This window comes from Salvelinus fontinalis, chromosome 23 (assembly GCF_029448725.1).
Source record: "Salvelinus fontinalis isolate EN_2023a chromosome 23, ASM2944872v1, whole genome shotgun sequence".
In the NCBI taxonomy this organism is placed as follows: Eukaryota; Metazoa; Chordata; class Actinopteri; order Salmoniformes; family Salmonidae; genus Salvelinus; species Salvelinus fontinalis.
Window position 1 is genome coordinate 37744708 of NC_074687.1, and position 22816 is coordinate 37767523.

Genomic DNA, 22816 nt, shown 5'->3' on the forward strand with positions numbered 1-22816 from the left:
GATCTAAAAATAAACCCAAGACATTGAACCGTTTTAATGGATGTTGACATCTCTGCATTTTGCCGTCACTCCACTATAAATGAGTCATAACTTTGCTCTGCACCAAGGAATTACCATGCATTTTGAGAAAATGTATTGTGCGCCAAGCAATGAATTATGACGCAAGATCAAAATAAATGTGTAATGACTGGAGATGCCCAGAATAATTTATTGGTTGGAGATTGTTCCATATTGGAAAAGAAGAGAAAAAAAAAGACCAAAATAAGGAAAGTGTTTCTCAGTGCGCTGACAGACCACAATGTGTTTGGATTTCGAAATGTCAGCCTTAGAGAGGCAGACAGATAGTTAACCTGTTTACTGAAGCTTGGTAAATGAGGGCTTCATTGGGAATGCAACAGTATTCAATTATATGTTTATTTATTGATCACAGACAATATGTGTCAGTCTATGTAAAGAATTCAGATGAATTCGGCGGGTAAAAAGAAGAGTGTCAGGGAAATGGGTCGATGAAGGATTGCATTTCAAGTTTTCTCCAGAGAAGCAACACCCGCAGTTTCTGCAGCAAAAATAACACGGAGGACAAAGAGATAGTCAAATAATGACAGTAAACACCATATCACCAGTGAAGTATTCGGAAAGGAGTACTGGAATATGTTTTCGCTACAACAGTACACAGTCATAGTCATTTTAGCGGCAGTAGAATTGGTACTAGAACTTAGTATTATTTGTAATAGAGGGAGTAGTCCAATATTATTTACATGAACATAAAGTAGTCTATAGTCAATAGTGTTCTAACAGTCCCACATCAGCCAACCTTTGACCCATGATGCCACACTTCAGGAACCCAACATCAACCCTCACCATAGATGCACACCACCGGAGTCTCCAGATCATGTGATCACCTCCTTGGACAGAGTCGATGGCGACTGTAGCCCTCAGGCGATCTCCTTTGTGTACTTTGAAGAGTGAAAACTTTACATCTTTTGTTAAAGCGTCAGCTCATTTAAAGGGCTCAGCTGAAGTGTGCTGGGTTGTGTGATGCACCAGCGCACCCACTTTACATCCCCACTGTAAACACTGTCTATTATATTCTTCACACCCCGGGCCTGTCCTCCAGAGAGATGGAGCTCCCGGCTTGGTGAGGCCCTATTGAATATGTAACGCTAGTAGTGTTGTACTTACCTGCTGCCCATATCAGTGTGGCCCACGCTGGCCCTCACATAGTTCTCACTTAGCTGGGCTGGAGAATAATCCCTGGGCAGACAGGAGCTTCTTCTGTTGTCTCCTGGTTGTTTTCTGTGTAGTTCATAAATTATAGATGGGCCATGTCGAGGGCCATCACGCAGCCTGATCCCTGTCTGTGCTGACAGCTGTATGATGCGCACTGAGTGCAGCAGATTGGGAGCTCAGAGTTTCATCAATAAATATCACTCTGACCCTCACACTTGGCCTCGTGTCAGCGGTCAAGGTAATGGCTTTTTATTATTGTGAAGGGCAGCCCAGCGTGGGGTAGTCTTAAGGTTGCTCGTCCATCTCAGGTCCGGAGACGCTAAAAAGGGAGAGAGAGGAGAAGAGGAGTAGCCGGCCCAACGTTTAAATGGAGCGAGCTCCTATTATGCCTGGGACGTGTGTGGATGGGTTGTGTTTGACAGTGCGCAGCAGGGTGCTTTTGTGTGATATACAGAGCAGGAGTGGTCCCTGAAGAGGTAGTGATTTTCATGGATACATTATTGGATTAAATTAACGTTATTACCCAGCTGTGATGAATTCAATGGAGTCTACGGGTTTCCAAAGATCTCAAGGAAAAGTGTGTGTGTGTGTGTTGTCTGTTAGCCCTAATATGATCCTGCTCGCTCCAGAGATGACAGGGCTTGAAATGCCATGATTGTGTACTGAGAGATCAGGCTGCTACAGTACACCCAGCATAATGTCTTCAGAATGCAGCTTTTTACACCAAACGATATAGAACAGAACAACATTTTGTCTAAAGTTCATTCATCAAAGAAGCTGCATATTTTGAAAAGGGTAAAAGCACCACACAGCCCTGTCAGAGAAGCGCAAAGGCTAGATACTATAGATTACTTTAATCCCCCTGACAGATATAAAAAGGATAATTACATATTTGTGGTGGAGGCAGTGTGGTGAAAAAAATCAATACGGCCTTTTTTTTGTATGACACTTCATTAGGGTGAAAAAATCTTGGAGCTGAGAAGAACTGCACTGCAATTAAATGGTTCTGCTACCTTAGACTTTGTAATGCCTCTGTATTATTATCCAGTTTATTTGAAATAGTGGTTGCACTTGAGGAGTAATTGGAAAGCATTGATTATGCACTTTTATGTCTACACTCTTGCAAATCATTATGGAGAGAAGCAATAGTTAGTTAGCCTCTCTAATGAAGCACTAATTACACTAAGTAGGTTAAGATGTTTGTCAAACTGCACTCAGCTGAAATCACAGCACAAAGACTTACAAGGAATCTGCATACGAAGACTTGAAACATCACTGTGGATCGCACACCCTGCAGTTTTGTATTTATTTTGTGTCACAACTGCATAAATAAAAAAAATATGTATTTGGTATCAGACCATCGGCAGTAGATGGAATTGAGTGGGAAGAGGGGGGGGAAAACGAAAAAGGAGGCTGGAGAAAGGAAAAATAGAAAGTGATGGAATATTAAGTGCACCTAGTCTGGCGCTCTGTATTCCAGGGAAGCCGTTTTAGATTGGTTCCTTAACAGCGTTTGTGGAGCAGCCATGGCAGACACATTTACAGGCATGCTATTTGTTTAAGGTGGTTATAACATTTATTAAGAGTGGAAGGACCTTGAACTTTTCATCATTTGTTTAGCCCGGGGCTGTGCATAGGTCCGGCTTCCTGTGGTGTCTCGACGTTATAGCTAAATGGAGATTGCTATATATTGACTCATTGATATCAATGAAGGTAATCTGCAGGGACTGTACACTGTGCTCTCAATATTTGGATTTGTGTGTTTAAGAAGGCATGCACACACACACACGCACACACACACACCATATAATATCTTATTGTCATTATGGTTGTTACGCTACATTGATTGCTGGAAAATAATAACCACATCAATCTAAAGTAACTATTTATGCTTAATTGGAAATACACATTTATATTATTGTAAGACAACATGTAAGCTCCTTTCACATATGTCTGGTTTCCAGTTTGGATGGTGATGGTACAATCCTGTTTTGTCCACTAGAAAATGACCCGCTGTGGTCATTATGAGAGTGTTGTGCTGCCATTGGCTCCCTATGGGCCTGATGGGATTGTAACAGGGCCAGCAAGAGGGTCAGCGTGCACACTGTCTCTCATCATGCTCCTCTATAGAGAGACTGCTGCTGGCACTATACTCTGTCCTGGCAATCAGTCAGCTCGCCACCCACCACTATGCGCTACCCGAGATGTGGAGAGGAGGGTCTGCACTGGTTACAGCTTAAACCCAGCAGCAGCCATCAGACTAGGAGCCTTTGATCTTTTCCTTTCACAGGGCTCAAATGCTCACACCATTGTACGCTTGAGAGCCGCACCACTCCAACCGGCACCGGCCAGCGAAAAAAATGGATTCGCTAGTCGTTACAGCCACGGAATCAGACAAATAGAAGAATACAAGTCTTGATGGATTAAAATCCATGATCATATACATCTTATTTAATCATGCGTAGAGCACAGAGGTTTGTATAGAGGTGCTGTAAACTACAGCGTTAAAGGTGGGATTCTCCATCAGAATCTCTTATAAATATGGGTTTTTCTTCAGGGAGATCTGAGGAAATCTCCTTGCTTTATATGTCTGTCTGGGGAGGGGGCCAAGCCCTGTTAGCTGTCATTGCACATGAAAGGATTAATGTCATCTTATAAGAAGAGGGAAAAGCCGTCTTATAGTTATTTATTCTGTTTCATTCACATTCTGCTGGCTCTGCTGCAAGGAAAAAAGGCTAATGTCTGGTCTAATTTGTAGCCCTTTAAATTCCAGACAGAGATTCTTTACATATCTCTGGAGCTCAGGGCTTCTCTCTCGGCTGCAGCCCCTCTCCTCGTCTCCTTCTGGGATTCTTCTTAAACCCCACCAATTTACTATCTGAAGCAAAGTGAAGATTTACATGAGTTGTACTTGAATGGCTACACCAGTAGCTTCATGCACTAAACACTCCCACTTTAATTACCATTGGTGAATTCTGCTCTCTGATACAGGTGCCATATCTTAATTCGATCATCCTGTTGTTGCAGGAATTTTCCTGCACAGCAGGAAATGCAAACTTTTCAAGGTTTAAAAAGGCTTCTAAAGTTTGTAATTTCCACTTTAAAATGTAAGACCTGATTTACCCTAACAAAAAATTTGTCAACCCCTACGAAAAATGCCCATTAATTATAATTCACATAATAATTCAAATTTCCTGTTGCTGCAGGATTATTATCCTGCTGTAAGAATGTCAAATTAAGATCCTACATCTGCCTCTCTCACTCTCCTCTACACCTAGGCCAATTGAAGGAGAGCAAAGGAAAATACGTATTCCCCAATGCTGATTCTTAGTGCTCCTTGTTCAGGATCTGTAATTGGATCTGTGTTTTCGACTCCCTGCTAATAAGCAGCTTACTCTGGCTCCCTCTAGACTTGACCCACCACATTTTTGTTTTATGAATTTTACAAGGGGATTTTAATAGGTGCTTTAGGCTATGCAAACATAGGCTGAAGGGAAGTCATGCTGTAGCAGCCTTGACACAGAGGATGCCTGAGTGGTTGCTTATCATTGCGGACAGGTCTCATAACTTTCATTAAGATTGATGGAGGACAAAAGGGGGAGCGGTGAGGAGAGGGACATGAGAGAATATTAACCTGTGTTCCTGTAACTAACTATAATTGTTTAGTACTGTGGCTTTCCTCAGGCAGCGCACCTCATTATCGTGACTCCTACATGATGGTGTGGTTGATTCTAGTAGCAGGGCTTGTTAGAGGAGGTTGGGGGTCAGGACACAGTGTAGTCTGCCCAGGCTCTTTTTTAAGGTAGACTCAGACGGCCAGAGGCTGAACTGGGATCAATGGACTTTACAAGCATTACTTTGTTTCCTTTCATTTTACATCACTCTAATTGTTAAATGTTATCTACGGGGCTGGTCAAAAGGGGGAAAGCCCAGTGTAGAATTTGGATTCACAAAGGTAGTTTTGATTTAAAAAATATATATTTGTATTCATATTGTAACACATTGTATGATCTTGAAAGATTTTTCTCGTGTCCCGTCTCCGATGTATATAATAACAAATGTTAAGCGAACCAGTCCACGCTCACATTTCCCATTCATAATTGGGACGGTCTCCTGTGCCAGACAGCAGGATGTAGATTTTGATGCCCATACCTGTCTCCTCTCTCTAATATAGAGTCCGGTGTGAACGCCGTGCTCATTTGAGAATCGCAGAATGACAGTGCCTTCCATACAGGGTCACTGAGATGAGATGAATGAGAAATGTAAAGACAAGCAGTGACCCATGGCCCACCCACAGTCTATTCAATCATTAAAATACTTCCAGCGACCACAAATTATTCCATAAGTCATTATGGGAAATATCTAAGTGATTTTAGCTTGGCTGTCAACTTATAATTTTTCTCTTTTACATTAAATGAAATCTGAATTCATTTTCACAAGAAGAGAAATGAAATAAAGTTTTTCAATGTATTTCTAGACAGGTATGAAACGGTGCAGTCTTAGAGGTGAACATTGTGCGTAGATGGAGCGCTCTTGGAAGATACTAAGACAGTCTGTTGGTTATTGGAACACTAATGAACAACACAATCACCTGTCTCGACATGAATACCAAAGATAACGAGGAGAGGTGGGAATAGGTGGGATGCTCTTGTCTTCCATCCTCTCTTCTTTCTCTCGCCCTCGATGGGACTCCAACAAGCCCGATTTCACTTCATCACAAAGCTAACGTGGCATGGAACTTTTAAACCCGCTATTGTCTTTTGTATCTTCCTCTCCCCTTTCCTCCTTTGCTGGTGGGTAATTCTCCCATCTGGAGGATGTTTGAGAGAAACAAAGAAACAATAAGAGAAAGTTGGGAGAGGGGGTGTCAGGCTGTCAGTAATCTGACAGCTATGGTAACTACCCTCTAATCCAGACGGCTCCAGCCACGCTCCGGCCTGACACCCGGGCCTCTGACTGACAGCTGAAGACCGGCCACATTCCACAGGCAGAAGTGACATCCAGTCTATTAAGGAAGACAAGCACAAAGCAGAGATTTGCCCTGACTGCCTGGTACTGAAGCCTACTATGGGGGTGATTGGAGAGGTCCTGGAGAAGGTGTCAGACTCAAGCTCAGATGATAACCATATTGTAATGATGCTGCTGGACAATGAAGTGCCATGATTACCCATGCTGACAGAGGAAGTGTACGTCTAGATATCAGGCAGGCAGCTCACAACGGCACGCGCGCGGTCTCCAGGTCCCACATGCCAGTCAAAGCCTGGCCGCAAACGGATGCACTTCTTATTCCAACACTGGAGCACAGCAAACACTGATCTCTAATGGACTGACCTGAGGCACCGCGTTCTGACAGACAGACAGAGAGAGGAGAGAGAGAGAGAGAGAGAGAGAGAGCATTATAATTGTTTATCTTCTCTTTAGATATTTGTGCGAGAACATGTAGAGACTCCTCAAGATTGATTTGAGCTGCTGCCACAGACAACCCCGGAACCCAGACCGTAGTTTCTTTATTGGTACACACTCTTAGAGAAAGATATACATGATTGCTTCCAGGGGGTTTTGTGATGGCAAAAAAAAAAGGGGTACGTAATTGGTTTCAGTTTAGGTTAATTATTTGCACTGGCAGGTCGTATTGTTGTAAGCCGTTCATTAGACTACACATCCAACACACAGAGCAAATGAGATGTGCTGGCAGTGCTTTGTTGTAGGTTTGCTTTAAAAAGACGCCGAAAACCAAGCTAGACCCTTAATGATACTCTCAGCAGCCTATATAATGGAACAAGTTTACATAAATTAGGCCACAGTGCTGCAGCAGTAACAGACATGCCAGTAGACTATCTGTTTGTATGAGAACACTTGAACTAATTAGAAGAGCTGGAGGGTTGATTCTCTCTCAAATATACATATTATTTGATATGATTCTATTCCCTAGATTCTCTGGAGCGCACAGAATATCCCAATACCCTTACGTCCAACCTAGATAGTTGCAGGCGGCAGTCCATGTCAAATGCCTATGATTCAAACTTTTCTTTTACAAAGCCTGATGGTATAGGACAAGCTAGACGACTAAATGTTCAGCTTGTGATGCCGTTTGCGACGCCAATGCATTGCAGATATTTGTAAGGCGAACAGATCAGCTGGAGAGGAGATTTTTCTTTTGGACGCCTCAAGTATGAAGGAACTAAATCCCTGAAACATCTGTAGCTAGTAGCTACATCCAACATTCCCTCAGCTGAACTCCGATTAGCTGTGTGAAAAACACGCACTCTCCTCCCATCAAGCCAATCCTGAAGGTTATCCTCTCACCCTTAGCTGAACATTCAAATAAGTCTGAAAGAATTCCGTCCCAGGTGAGTTCACCAAAGGTGGCATTTCTCGTCTCTTTCCCAACCAAAGCCTCCGTGTCTTCCATCTTACTTAGCCTCTCTTGATGGAGACTCAGGGTGTATGCCTTGTTAAGTGACAGGGAGTTAAATATACATTCACACTGTCTTGAGCAGCTAGTTAAGGTGACAGAGCAGCTTTAAATCTAGTCGGTCAACATGAAGCCCATTCGCCCTCCGATCAGGCATGATAACTAGTTTTGGGGGCGTGTGGAATTATCAGTTTGCAGGGTTCACTGGGGAATTTCCACATTATTCATTTACAAACTCATCTATGTAATCGGTATTGCCACTCCTGATTTGAGAGAAGTCGCCTTGGCTCAATCTTTGAAAAAATATGAGATGTATACCTGTAAAATTCTCTCATAACGTAACAATAACAAGGCCATACTTTTTGTCTTAGCCATTATCTTGGCTTTTTTAAATATTATCTCTGGACAAAAGGTGCAAACAATTCTGTCTCATTGAGAGGTAGATTAAAAAAAGGTTATATCTTCATCAACATGATCGGTTTGAGGCGCTACGACTGTCAGAAACCACCTGCTGATGGTGCAACACATACCCTCTTTCTATCAAAGAGTAACAACACAATAGGAATATTGCATATAAATGAATCATTACACAGTGCAATATTATACCTGAGGAAACATTATACCAATTTTACACCGTGTAGCTAAACTGTTAAACATCCAGTCATTCGTTTCCAAGGCTTTTACCCAGCTCCACTTTTTATCCGCTGAATAGCACCAGATGGAAGTTTTCTGTGGAAATATTTTATTTGCACAGCACATCCTCTTCGCTCTTTGTACATGCAGTCCAATATAGCTGTAATGAGACAGATAATTGAGGATATTTTTTATTCAATGGCTAGTTAATTGGTTGCCACCAGTGTCTCAGCAAAGGTTAAACTTAAAGTTGCATGTCACCAATTACAATTCCAGCTGGCTTTGTTCATCTGGAAATATTTATGGCAAAAAGTCAATGTTTGGGCGACAAATGACAGGGCAGACGTGAATGCTTTGCAGATCATGCCTGGAAGAGGCTCGCGTTGCGTTCTCTCCAAAGCCTTTCATCCGACTTTGCCATGCAAAAACACTCCTTTTTGAGAGTAGAATCAATGTGTGCATAATGAAAAATCCTATTGACAGCACTCATATCCTTTTCCCCGTAGCAGAAAAGAGGATGTGGACAGGAGAGGAAGGAATGCATTTAACATCCTCTCAGTCAGTCTAGCAGAAAACAAAGCTCACCGTCTCACTGTTAACACTGGAGATTAGGTCAAGTTTTTACCCCTCTGAGCTTCTCGCCTGTAAATGACGAGTTCTGATGTGAAACAAGCAACATGTCAAAGCGAGTTGAAAGATGTAGGCATTTTTCTGCCATGTCCCAATGACAGGCTGCTGAATATTTGGGCCATTAGGGGCTTATTAGTGAATAAATGACCAGATGGTTCAGTGATGCACAGAGATGGACAGAACTGGATGCTACTAATCAGCTGTGTCTGTAGCTCGGTGTCAAATCAAGTGACATGGTAACCCATGGCAACCGAATAAAAGTTAATATTAGCAAGTCAATTTGAGATCTGGGTGCTTTAAACAGACTTCCAAAATGGCCATCCAGTGATCTCTTGGAAAGAAGGGAATGTCTGCTTATTCTAAGGAACAAAAGGAACAAATAGGATTTCAAGCTCTTCCATATGTTTTTTCTTCATCACCTTCCCCACTTGTACAATACATGATTTATGTGTTTTATTTTATGTGATCGTTGACACTTATATTTTCAATTTGTCTGTTCAATCCCAAGGAAAATGTAAATGCCCCGTTGTCAAGGGACTTTTGAATATGCTCTCCTAGCAACCTTTTTGTTCAAATGAACGTATTGCTTATTGTTAAGAAACGATGCCGCTATTTCATGTAAATTGTAGGTTATGTTCTAGTCAATATAGTCCAATCATGTTTGAATGTGTGGAATTAGATTTGAAAAGAACAGTATATGTACAATACTAATTAAGAAAATGCATTTTGTTAGAGGCTTAATGTTGAAGATATCTTCACAGAATGTAGGGCGATCAGTATGTGACATACACGTTTTCTGCCACAGCTGCAATGTCAAGTTATTTTGGCTCAAGATTTAATACAGTAAAATATAGTCCCATAATATCGCATGTGAAATAGATAATCACGTGTTTTCAATATCATGTTTTTAGGCATTATCGGCTGATACTGTATACATTTAGCTGCTACATCCCTGATTTAATATATCAATGTAGTAAACATTCACAGTGTAGCCGTTTTATACAGAATACTGGTCTGTATCCACTATGCAATGGGCCCTTCAGTTCATTTGAGTGGGAGTGTACAGTAGTGAAACGTATACAGTATATAGTAGTAAAGCTCAAATGTTTTTATTCTGGAGAATCTGCCATTCATATGTTAGACATACAGTGGGATGCCTCTTACAGCCACAGAGTTGTTTATATCTCAAGCGCTTCACTTTTGTAATTGTCAATATATTTTATTCAATTTCTACTTTTGAGGTGCTTTGATTCGTTTTGATTCCGAGATGCTGCACCATATCTTCTTTACAGGAGGTAGCCTTCAAATTCCCAACCAGCCGTGTTTGTGCATCAATCTAATTGGGTTGATCTGTGACAGAAAGGGGTTGTATTACAGCCACACAATGGATGGTGTGCTGTGTTGGAGTTGCATATGAATGTGGAGGTAAACACTCGGGGTCTCTTTAATTGTATGGTTTGTGAGGGTTTGCTCCAGACCTACAACTGACACAAACAGGCAGCTTGTTTAATGGATGAGAAGAGCCGCGTGGAGACAGTCTGTCACTTCTGATTGGTAGAGGCCTGTTCTACAGAATAATTGATCACTTGTCTCCTAATACCCCACCATTTAACATGTGTTCTCATCGTCATTAGGTCTAAATGGATAGTCTATCAATTAGAGATCTAGTTTAGATATGGCATAGAGGTAGATTCGCAATTAGTTGCTCATTTGGCTTTTTGTAATGGAGAAAATACATTTCTAACAGGGTTAGTACACAACCATGATATCGTGCATTTTACGGAACACATTTTCCTTCCTAACAACAGAGAAAACATGATTAAAATGAATAGCTAATCATTTTTTCTTCGCTGATATCTTAACAGTAATAGGCTATGATGAGATTATGATAAATCAGGCATTGTGTGTAGAGAGTGCACTTTGACTTATTGATGTAACTGTGATATTTCCCAATAAACAACCGTATTTGAATAATTTATGCACGTATATTGTATCGTCGTCCATTATACCTTTTGAACAGCAGCGTAGGCACTGAAACATAAATATTGGGAGCATTATGTAGGGTGGAAACAGTGGGATTCCATGTTATTATCCCACCCCCATTACATTGAATGGAGCACATTGTTATTATTTGTCATCATATGCTAATTACACATCATTAATGTTAGACCTTAATGGCCCCAAGAGTGGGTAATAGGCTGTAAAGCTGAGTTTGTTGCTTGCAGGGAATCCGAGTCTGGGGGAAAGAACACATGCTAATGAAGCCGAGACCTTTTATCTTAGCAGATTAAAAGGGAAAAGATCACAACTCTCAAAATAAGCGTTTTGACATCTGTAATTGGAAGAGACAACAAGCTTTTGTTCCATTATAGGGAGGAGGAGGCATCAGGCCGGGTGTATAAATCTCTCTAGCGAGAGCTAGTGCTCCCTCAGTGCCTTCAGTCAGTTAGCCAAATGAAATCTCACTGCTGCTTTCATGCTTTTAGCTGCACTTAGACAGAAGATGGAGTGAGCCCTAGCTCCTCGACTGATTCCAAAGTACCCAGGAGTCTGTGATCTGGCTGCATGCATGTGTGCTTTCGGTAGCTTAGCGATGTCAAATAAATGGATGCCCTTGTATGCTGATTCTGAACAGTGACCCCCGCCAATTATAAGGGGGAATTGTCACGACCTGTCTCGTCTCAGACCACTCTCGCTTCTAGTTTACTATACAAAACCACTCATGTTTCCTAAAGGAGACAATGCCATTGCTTATTCTTTGCTATAATAACTAAGTATTCCTTACTACAACGGAATTAAGTGAAACAATGGGAGTGCATTGAATATTACTTACTGAGGCCCTGCGCATGTTGGCTCTGGAAGAGTGAGTGAGAGTGCGCATCTGGCCTCCTCCGAAAGGCCTGGCTCAGAGCTGGGAGGAACAGGGAAGTGACAGCTGGTCCAGCATGGCTCCATGTTTGACCCACAGCACTGTGTGTCCTCCTGGATGGCCAGCGGCGCTCTGTACCCCCACGACACGGATGCCATCCCAACACCTGGCGGGAGGTAGCCCACCTTGGAGCCTAGGGTCAAGCTGTCCCCACTCTGGGTTATGGGTGGAGGGGTAGGGGGACCATGGTATTAGGTCTCTGACCCCCCCCCCCCCAGCCTCTAGATCCTCAGTGCCCCAACAGGCTCAGAGACCAGGGGGCCTGTTGACTGGCCATTTGCTTTCTCTCGTCACCTGCTCAGAGGTCCTGCTACCACAGGCAGCTCTGCTGTAGTCCATAGGTTAGGTGATCCACACCTATCCATACTGTTCGTCACCTGGCTATTTACCTGGCTTGATATCTCCCACACTAATGAACTGTACTCGATATACAGTATATGTTACAATGTAATACAATATGACTGTATGTTGATTGTATACTAATACAATTGGGTGGAGTTGTGTATTTATATACAGTGCAAAACCAATCCCAAAGTAAGCATGATATCCTTGTACAGCCATTGTTTAAGTATTTGTTTAAGTGTGGCAGCGCAGTTGGCAATAGAGTGAAATCATCATTGTTAGTTTAATAGCAATTTATTTCAAAGCATGAAATCTTATGACTTGGAAAGTCTCCACCATTTTACTCTCCGTGTCTGTTTCATGAATATTTTATGTAAGGAGGTAGGAAATGTTGATCAGGGAAAATGGAATGGAATTTGTCTCCATTATGCATGCTTATCATAATCGCAGCAACATTACGCAGTAACGGAGTAGCGGCGGCAATAAGTCACCAGGATGACAATGGGGAAAGAAGGCACTCTTCTGTTGTAAATCTCAGCCAAACTGCCACATCTTTTCTGTGAACATCATTGGGTTATTGTATGCACTGCGGATGCTACCACGTAAAGAAAGGAAATTACAGGGGAAATGATGGTGCTAAAATGTCAGTTTGTTTAATTATTGCTAGTTATCACATTTACCTCCTCTTTGACTTCAACATGTATGTAATAAGAGTGTTCCTGAGTGCCTGGGAGAAATGTGAAAGGTCAGATGTCACTTTTAATATGACTAGTGCGCCTCTAATGAAACGCTGTTGCAATATATGTTGAATACGAATGCATTAATTTCTTAAATGTCTTTCACATTTCCGGGCGCCTCAGCCATTTTTAACAGGGATAATTTGACAGCAGCCCACAGCCTGGCTCTGACAGCTCCGAGGAGCTGGGGCTCAGCACCTGCGTCCACCCAAGCATTAAACCTCAGATCCTGAACCCTCCTCACAAATGAACTGTCAGATCATTACGGCGCGTGATGCAATATAATCTGTCTCAGAATTAGCATTGGCCGGTCCACACAGGCTTCTCTCCCATCTCTCCCTCCTCGAACCAGCCCAGCTAGCTCAGAAGGCGCCGTTTTGAATATGCATCTCGACTGCATTTCCACGAGGGACCCACAGGGAGTACAAGCGGAGAGCAGCTTTCGGCATTAGCATGTCAAGAGAGAAGGGTCCTTTTGGTTTGGGGTCCCACTGCAGATGCTCTGCCCCACTTGTTCATTACAATTGCATTTCATCAGCTTGATGATGTCCACATGTCAATTGAGTGTGAGGATTTTTCACACAAAGGAGCCTCTGGGAAAAGGACTTCATCGGCTAATCAGCTGATTATCATACCTCAAATGGGCTGCAGAGCTCAGTTCCAAACGCCAGTCAGAGAGGAGAGGTAGAGGAGACGGGCACAGGATGGCCCCAGATAGACAGGCTGCTGCAGGCTGATTAGACTAGCTCCTTTACGAGCACACATAGAGGAATGCAAAGTGGGCAAATGAAATTCAGTACCAGCAGGACAAATAAAAGAGAACAATGAAAGCATTTGTGGTTGCCCTTTGTTGTTGTAACCTTTAGGTGTAGATTGATTCACTCACTGTTTCAGTGATGCATGGAGTAAATGTGGCTTTCCACCAATTCGGTGCCTTTTGAGAAGTGTGACTTGGTCAAAAAATACTTTTGATTTAGAAATTTTGTCATAAAGAGCAGATGTACAACTTTATAAAAATCATGTTTTCCCATCTCAAAGAATGTGGACTATACAGTAGTAAGTGCCAAATAAAGTAACGGGGTTGACCATAACAGGGTTGACCGTAACAGGGTTGACAATGTCTTTATAAATCCCCTTGTGACAGGGAGAATGGAAGCTTGTTGTGTAAAACAAGGAGTGGCAATTAAATTTAAAAAATGTGTTAAAACATTTCAAGTCTCTATGGGCAACAGGGTTGACATGTTATGCTTGACCCGCTCAGTTTTACCACCACAAAACATGAGAAAATGGCAAAAAATAGTAGAATTAGTTCACCTGCTCTTACCCTATGATTTGACTTTTAGATGTTTTATGTTTCTTTAGAAAAAAATCTTTAAAAGGAATAGTTTCACCATATTAAAATAAGAGTTCAGTTCACGTGACAGGGTTGATCTTAAATGAGGGACAGACGTAAATTAAATTAAATTAATCTTCAGAAATACTTAGTCAAAGCAACAAAGTAACTAGGGCTTTACAATGATGGTGAAAGTCTTGGATTAAAATCTTCCTAGAAGTGATTCAGGGTTGACGAAGGGACATGTCATAATGCTTCATTTGGGCACCTTACCAAGCCTTTATTCCTATAAAACTATTTCATTTATTGAATGGTCTTTGTGGTATGTATTAAAGGCATTTCATTGAATATAACAGACTTTTAAAAATCAATATTGGTGCGCAATATCTTTTTAAAATATCAGTTAGGCAAAAGACACTCTTTTCACAGAACAATCCAAGTAATGATAAAGCTCTTAGTGCTGAATGCCGATTAACCAGCATTTCATGGGGGGGGGAGAGGGGGGGTATTAAACAACTAATTGACCGACTTCGGTTCAATTACTTGAATTCTATGTTTTTTTTTTGTTTTGTGAGCCCAACGTGACGTTTCTCTTGAGAGAAATTAAATCATTCACGAGAGAAATCAAGTCAAGAGCTATGTGGAACGCTGGGCTGAAGGAGTTGTAGTTTTCATTAAGCAAATATTCAACCTAGTTTAGTGCAGAAATGTGGTAATTAACTACAATGACCATACTCCCTTGCACCTGTTTTTTCCAGCTCAGACAGACCGATCAGAGAGGAAGAGGCGAAGCGAGAGGTTTCACTCTAGCCAAAATGTGTCAAAGTGAAGCCCAATGCGTTTCTATGAGTTTATTCTGGACCTAAGATTTCGCCTGCCTTTCTGCCTTTGGTACAACGACTCCTATTGTTAGGGCGGAGACATGAGGATCTCATCATTATACAGATCTCTGGACGGATACACTTGTACGCCTTCTACGTTAGGTTAGATACAAACAGACCGCATGAGAGAGGAATGTACACAACACAACGACGAGAGGGATAGAGACAGTCTGTGAAAGTATGCCTTATCTACTCTGTAGAGCTAGTAGAATGATTTTGTCAAACAGCTCTGCAGCATTCGTCAGACAACTCTGTAGCATAAAATAGGATGACTGAAGACAGTACAGTATGGAGGACATAGATAACGTTAGATGGTCTGGCTGGCTGACTGCTAATGCCTGAGCAGAGGTGAGGTGATGACCTTAAGGAAAGAAAAATAATAAAGTAATATACACAACTGAAATATTTTATTATTTCTTAGTCATGTCCTATTTTTCTATTGATGTCTACCCATTGTGGACCTGACAGAGACAATGGAATATTTTCAATGTTTTTGCATTTGAATGTTCACTCTTGTTGGCTTTGGAATTTCCATTAAAAAAAACTCTAAAATGACTGTAACATTAAATGCATTATCAAAAATCGAAAACCGTGCAAATGTAAAAAAAATAATCGAACCGACCTCAAAAACCACTAATCGCTCGCCACTAAAAGCGATAATATCTGTAAACAATATTCTTTGTTTCCAAGCCGTTGACTGTCATATTTACCATGTAACAGGCAATAGAGTATAATTGAAACCTTTCGTTATTGTGTTCAATAAATGATGTTGCATGAATGCATTGTTCATTGTTTAGATATGTATTGTGTTCAGTTGAGAATCTATTGAGGCTTTTGATGTGTAATAAATTCATGTATATTGCACGTACGGTATGTTTTTATTTATTTATGCCGAATCTCATTGTGTGGCTCATAATCCATCATACATCTTCCCCATTGCATGTGCTCAAAGGGCACATCTCTCTGTTCTCATCCCCTTTTGTTTGAATGGAGATAGCCTAGCCAGGCAGCCACACACACTGGAAGTCACAAGTGACCGGAAAGCCCAATTATAAAGTCTGCAATCTGCATTGTTCTTGGAGCAAAAAAGAATCAATGTGCTGAAGGCATATCCCCATCACAAGACCTAATGATGTCTTTCTGGACCACAGCCTTGCACACTGCATAGTAATCTTCTGCTAATTAAGTTTATAATGCTCAGGCAGGCCTCCGCATCAGCACTATTCCAGGGAGGACAGTGAGGTTATTTATTTATCTCGCTGTGCTCTATTGTTACTGCTATTATAATTAAAGCAAAATTATTCAAATAGAAGAAGGATTTATTGGAATTAGTGTTGACTGTAAGCATGAGCCAGGGTTGTGTTTTCAATCATGAGGCCAAATTAATTCAAATTGAATGCACCCCATATATCAGTCAGGAAAAGTGTTGCTCTCCTACTTAGCTTTCTCAGAAGCTCTTGGTGAATTGTAAAGCCCTGTTGAGAGTCATCAAAGTAAAGCAACGGGAGCGGTACAGTATCCACATGGCTCTGCAGCGCCCAGGTTGCTGGATCAATAACAGCAGCCCATATTCTCTATGTAATGCCTTTGTGCTCCATTCACTCATGTGGCCATATTAAAATAGTTCAATAAGCTGGATTCATTGCTGCAGTCAGTGGAACCATAGTAAACAAGAGCGGGAGTATATGCAGGCAGTCACTTGGACAGACAAGGTGTCTGTGGGACACAGGCTCAGAGGAACTAGAGGACAAATACTCCAGCTCAGCTCACCTCAAACAGATCAGTATTGTGTCCCTGGCTTACAGAGGAGGCAGCCCTTGGGCTACTTTGTGTGACTACTCCATGATGGAGACAAGCGAACTGAAAGATACAAGTATCTGTTTCTCAAAGGAACACTGCAAAATGCTCTGCCAAGACACTGGTCAGATACACTACGTCACCAAAAGTATGTGGACACTCCTTCAAATTAGTGGATTTGGCTATTGCTGTTGCTGACAGGTGCAATCTCCACAGATAAACATTGGCAGTAGAATGGCCTTACTGAAGAATACCGTCATAGGATGCCACCTTTCCAACAAGTCAGTTCAAATTGCTGCCCTGCTAGAGCTACCCCGGTCAACTGTACTTGCTGTTATTGTGAAGTGGAAATGTCTAGGAGCAACAACGGCTCAGCCGCAAAGTGGTAGGCTACACAAGCTCACAGAACGGGACCACCAAGTGCTGTAGCGCCTAAAAATCATCTGTCCTCAGTTGCAACACTCACTACCGAGTTCCAAACGGCCTCTGGAAGCAACTCCAGCACAATAACTGTTCGCTGGGAGCTTCATGAAATGGGTTTCCATGGCCGAGCAGACGCACACAAGCCTAAAATCACCATGCGCAATGCCAAGTGTCAGCTGGAGGGGTGTAAAGCTCGCCACCATTCGACACTGGAGCAGTGGAAACACGTTCTCTGGAGTGATGAATCACCCTTCACCATTTGGCAGTCCAATGGATGAATCTGGGTTTGGCGAATGCCAGGAGAACGCTACCTTCCCCAATGCATAGTTCCAACTGTAAAGTTTGGTGGAGGAGGAATAATAGTCTGGGGCTGTTTTTCATGGTTCAGGCTTGGCCCTTAAGATTTCCCTTCACTGGAACTAAAGTTACAGCATACAATGACATTCTAGACGATTCTGTGCTTCCAACTTTGTGGCAACAGTTTGGGGAAAGCCTTTTCCTGTTTTGAAAGTGACAATGCCCCTGTGCACAAAGCGAGGTCCATACAGAAACGGTTTGTCAAGATGGGTGAGGAAGAACTTGACTGGCCTGCACAGAGCCCTGACCTCAACCCCATCGAACGTCTTTGGGATGAATTGGAACGCCGACTGCGAGCCAGGCCTGATCGACCAACATCCGTGCCCGACCTCACTAATGCTCTTGTGGCTGAATGGAAGCAAGTCCCCGCAGCAATGTTCCAACATCTAGTGGAAAGTCTTCCCAGATGAGTGGAAGCTGGGATCAACTCCATATTAATGCCCATGATTTTGGAAAGAGATGTTCGGCGAGCAGGTGTCCACATAATTTTGGTCATGTAGTGTACTTATTATAAGCTACAATGGTATTTGTCAATCTGAGGACATCTGATCTGTGTCCCACATGCAGTATTTGCAAATGTGAATACCATACATTACCTTTTATTATCTTAGGTTACAAAGGTTAATTTAACCACAAGTTATCAGTCATTTAATTTAAGAATGTGGATCTTCAAACTTTCCTTTTTTAAAGGAGAAGTAACTTTTGGTCTTTGTCTTCTCTCAGGGAGGTTAGTAGCTTTCCACCTCTCCTGGCAGACCGTTAACTGACAAGCTTCTAGCATTTGGCAAGATGTTATCCCGCAGCCCAACTCATCTCTAGCCCTGACAGCCCAACGCACCTGCCAAAGGAACTTCTTCATACCTCCACTATATTGCTGTGAGTGAGCAGCGCTCAAAGCTGAGGTAACTGTTTCATGCCCCTCACAATGGAAGATTTCTTTGTGTTCACATATAGTTCCCTTTTTCCTTGATTAGACAGAGAGAGTTTAGGTCTAGGAGACTTTCATGGCTAATGAGACAACGGATAGGTTTTTATTTATTTTCCGTTTCAGGTCTCCATTTGTCTGTGTGCTGAGCAGACGCACTGTTGGAGTTCGAGGAAGAAAATACATTTTATCAATGTCATATTATCCTGGTTTACTAATTCCATAATGGAATTTGGCTAAACTTATTGAGGAGAATAGAGTCCTTATGTGTTGCCTCTGAATTGCAAGATGCTGGTATTAGCCTTAAGAACTCGTATGGCTCTCTGTCTCCGTTGGAGTGATGCAATTGGACACAGCTGAAGAGGTAGATGAGAAGAATTTAATTTGCTCTCCTTTCTACCTCACTGCCTACAGACGTAAGGCCTTTTCTCTAATGCAGCCATGACCATGATAGATAAGCCTGCATAAGTCTACAAAGCCCGCTTCAATGCAAGTGAGATTAGTACATGGTCTCCCTCTGTGGACCCCCTCGGCACTAAGGGTGACCCTGGCCTTGGTGACAGGACAGCTAGCCACGCTGGCCTCGGGGAAAGCAAGACACTTCAACACGCTAGCATGTTCCATAATTAGCCATAATGGCGCCTGAATACAGGACAGGTTAATGAAACGTTGCCTAGATGAAGGAACTAGGGGCTTATGGGTAGAGAAAACAGCAGGGCTCTGCTAAGAGCCCGATGATAGCAATTTGCAGAGTGAGTTATTTCCCATAACCTCGATGCAGCGAGTACTTTGAGCGTGTTGTGTTCTTAAATAGGGTATAGTGTTCCATTTCACAACCATTAATATGCATGGAACGGCTAATGAGGCTGAACCAACTAAGATAATAAGATTCTGGTGCTGCAGCACCACACGCTGCATTAATACTGTGTGACTTTGTGTTGAGGCATTTGTCTCCAGATGCCGTTGGACATGGGCAAAAATGGGACTCTAAAGAAATCTGTTCATTGGAACATGGATACAGTAATTTTGATATGCATTTTACAGTAATTGCGCCATTAAAATGCTTGAGGAAAGACGTATTTTATCCATTGAGCATTAGGTTAGGTTTTTATGGGGTATTACGATACATAATTAGTTAGTCTTTTAATGTTTTCATTTGTGTCCTACACTCATAATTGTGTACAGTCAAATAGGATACTGAAATAACCGATTTATTGTAGTGTTGTACTATTAATTGGTATTTTATGTATATGAAGACTAATCACAAATGGCTGATCTGTCAAAAACAGTTCCGCGATACATACATGGGTTTGAGTTTGCCTTCATCTTGAGGATAGACAATCATAGTAAACACTAAACATCTTCATCCGGCCAACTCTACATAAAGTATCGGTGATTATAAGCACTAATGGATTGTTATTAGCTAATTGTTATGCGTGTTTTAGTTACAAATGCTTTCAGGTTTGCATTTGTTACTGAAGGATATGAACGAAGTGAGCAGGGTCCACACGCGTATGTAAAAGAAAAGCATCATTGATTTCTCACATTTCATCTCTCATAGAAGTAGAACAAGTGGGGAGTGAGGTTTTAGAGGTCGCGCACCAAAGGACTGTCAAGTTGTTGGATGTCATTAAACGTTACTATAAATATAAGTAAGTGTAGCATGATTTCTGCCAGGAAACTGGTCCTCTCCCTGTCAGCAATTTTTCCGCATTGAGAAGGGGGTGCGTTACGTTGTCTCCTCTCAGTAAATAATGTGTCCTCATTCAGTCACGGTGAGGAGAAAGAGCATTTGACTACAATGGGCTATTATTGGCTATCATAGGGATGAAACAGACTCTCAGGAGAGACTGGGAGACTTTGGGAGCTGGAAATGGCTGCTGTTCATCACATCATGTTGTAGACAGGGTTTTCCTCTTAAGAAACGTTAGGTTCCTCATGATAACTTACACCTAAACCTCTTAGATTGCACAGCGCTGTTTCACTATTGCTTAAATAAGAATTACATTTCAGTGTTTAGATACTGGACCGCTAAACCCCTTCCCCAAATGGATGAATCCCTCTCCCTGACTGGACCCCTTCATGCTCTTCCTCCCTGTTATGGACACTCACCCTGGGCCTGAATGGACCCCTTCTATACAGCCTCCCACCTTGACTGAACCCCTTCTCCCCTTCCCTCCCCTGTTATACAGTATGTACCCTCACCCCTCCCTCCCTCCCTCCCGCTGGCTGGATCCCCCCCCCCCCCCCCCCCCCGTAGCCTGGACCCCTCTCTCCCTCCACCTTCCTCCAAAATGAACCCCTCTCTCCCCCTAGCCTGGACCCCTCTCTCCCCCTCCATCCCTCTGACTGGACTCCCTCTCTCTACCCCCTCCCCTTCTAGACTTGACCCCCTTCTCTCCCCCCTCCCCTTCTAGAATTGATACCCTCTCCCCTCCTCCACCCCCTAGCCTGGACCCCTCTCTCTCTCCTGAATGGACCCCTCTCCCCCTCGCCTTCTAGACTTGACCCCCCCCCCCCCCCCTTCCAGAATGGACATCTCTCTCCCCCTTTCCCCTCTAGAATGGACCCTGCTGTCCCCCTCCCTCCTCTAGAATGGACCCCTCTCTCACCCTCCCTCTCCCTGGCTGGACCCCTCTCTCCTGTGCGGGGCCTGGCTGTCAGGCCCTCTCCTGTGAGTGCGGCTGCTGTGATTTCCTCTGGGCCATCAGGTGGGCTGCAGCTAACTAGCCAAGCCTGAGACAGGGTGACCTCAAGCCTCAACATGATGGGTCTGAATCAACAATGTGTTCGCCTAAACAGGGAGGGAGAGACCAAACAACTTAGAGGGCTGCCAGCAAGTAAACCAATGCCCCTGCATCTCAAAGTTGTTTATGTACCTGAGGAAATACTACAAGTAAGCATTGCATTCTTCTCCCAATCTTTTTAGTAACTGGTCATTTCCATCTTGGATTTCTAAATTCTGTTGTTTTGTGTGTGTTTATCACATGGTTTTGTCGCAGTGGTGCTTCACAGTGGGTGTATTGTAAATCAAACGGCTGTTGCTTGAACTGTCGTTATAGCGATCATTAACACTTGTGATATCATCAGTGGATGGCAGGTACTTCATTACCGGATGCTTTGCTGTGTTTCAGAGGCCCTGATGTATTTTTCTCTTTCAGAACAATTTCTAGTGTATGCAAAATCCATATTAGCCTGTCTGATTACAGGAAGCTCAGCTTTAATGAGTTCTTACAGTGGCACGCTTTCAGATGGAACTCATTAAGGCTAATCATACTGTAGTATGAGTTTTAAGGAGGAATTTATATCCAAGCTTTGTCTTTCTAATTGATTTTACCCGGCAAAAGGAACATTTAAGTGGGTCAGATTGGGTTGCTCTAATAAACAAATGTCACTCTTCCAGTCAGTAAGACTACGTGATACATCCAGTTAATTGGACAGAGAGAAATAACTATTAAGCAACATTTCAGAATTAAACGCTTTATCATATCCCTTTGTTTTTACAAATCACAGTCTCTATTGTGTAATGTGCACAGGGGTAGTTAACATTTTGAAGTGCTAATCAGATTGGATGATGGCGTTACTGAAGAGCTGAGTCTTGCGGCAATCCCTCTGTTCTCTCCCGGGCCCTCCTTTTCTCAAAATGTTTCAAACTTTTTCTCCTCCACAATTCCCTGGAGCTGGCCTCCCATCATATCTGAAATGCGCTTACAGCAGTGGCCGTCTTTTGCTTGAGAGCTCTTTGCCTTATGCTTCCATCAGAGGAGTGTAAGTCTCACAGATGCACTGCTTAACAATGCCATCCCCCGCTCCCATCAGAAGGGGGAAGGTTGCGGAGCTGCGCCCTGCAGAATAAGGGGGGCAGGTCCCCTGTGATTGGCGAGAGCTGAACATCGATGCCAGCTTCCATCTGTCATGATAGCCTATCTCTGAACCTTCAATCTGTCAAAAGCTTGCAGCCTAGCTGAAGGCTCCAGGAGATTTGGCGTGCTAAACAGATTTGACAACAGGCATTATCACTGTGAGGGGCCTGGCGAAAAACGCCATCAACGTGTTAATTGTGGCTGGAGATGTAAACTGTCACTTCTCATCTCATTTAACACTCGCATTGCCAATTTCTCCACACCTTTTTTTATTTACTTTACCAAACATATGGGAAGGTTTAGGCACCCTCTGTCCCCCTC

General features: G+C 42.7%; 1 long non-coding RNA gene across 1 annotated transcript in view; it reads right to left on the minus strand.

The window, feature by feature from the left end:
• Window positions 1-289: 289 nt before the first annotated feature.
• LOC129821253 (uncharacterized) overlaps window positions 290-22816 on the minus strand; it is a 34911-nt gene continuing 12384 nt past the window's right edge. Inside the window, exon 3 of the long non-coding RNA XR_008754287.1 lies at window positions 290-1549. This is a non-coding gene — a long non-coding RNA (uncharacterized LOC129821253). The remainder of the gene's footprint in view (window positions 1550-22816) is intronic.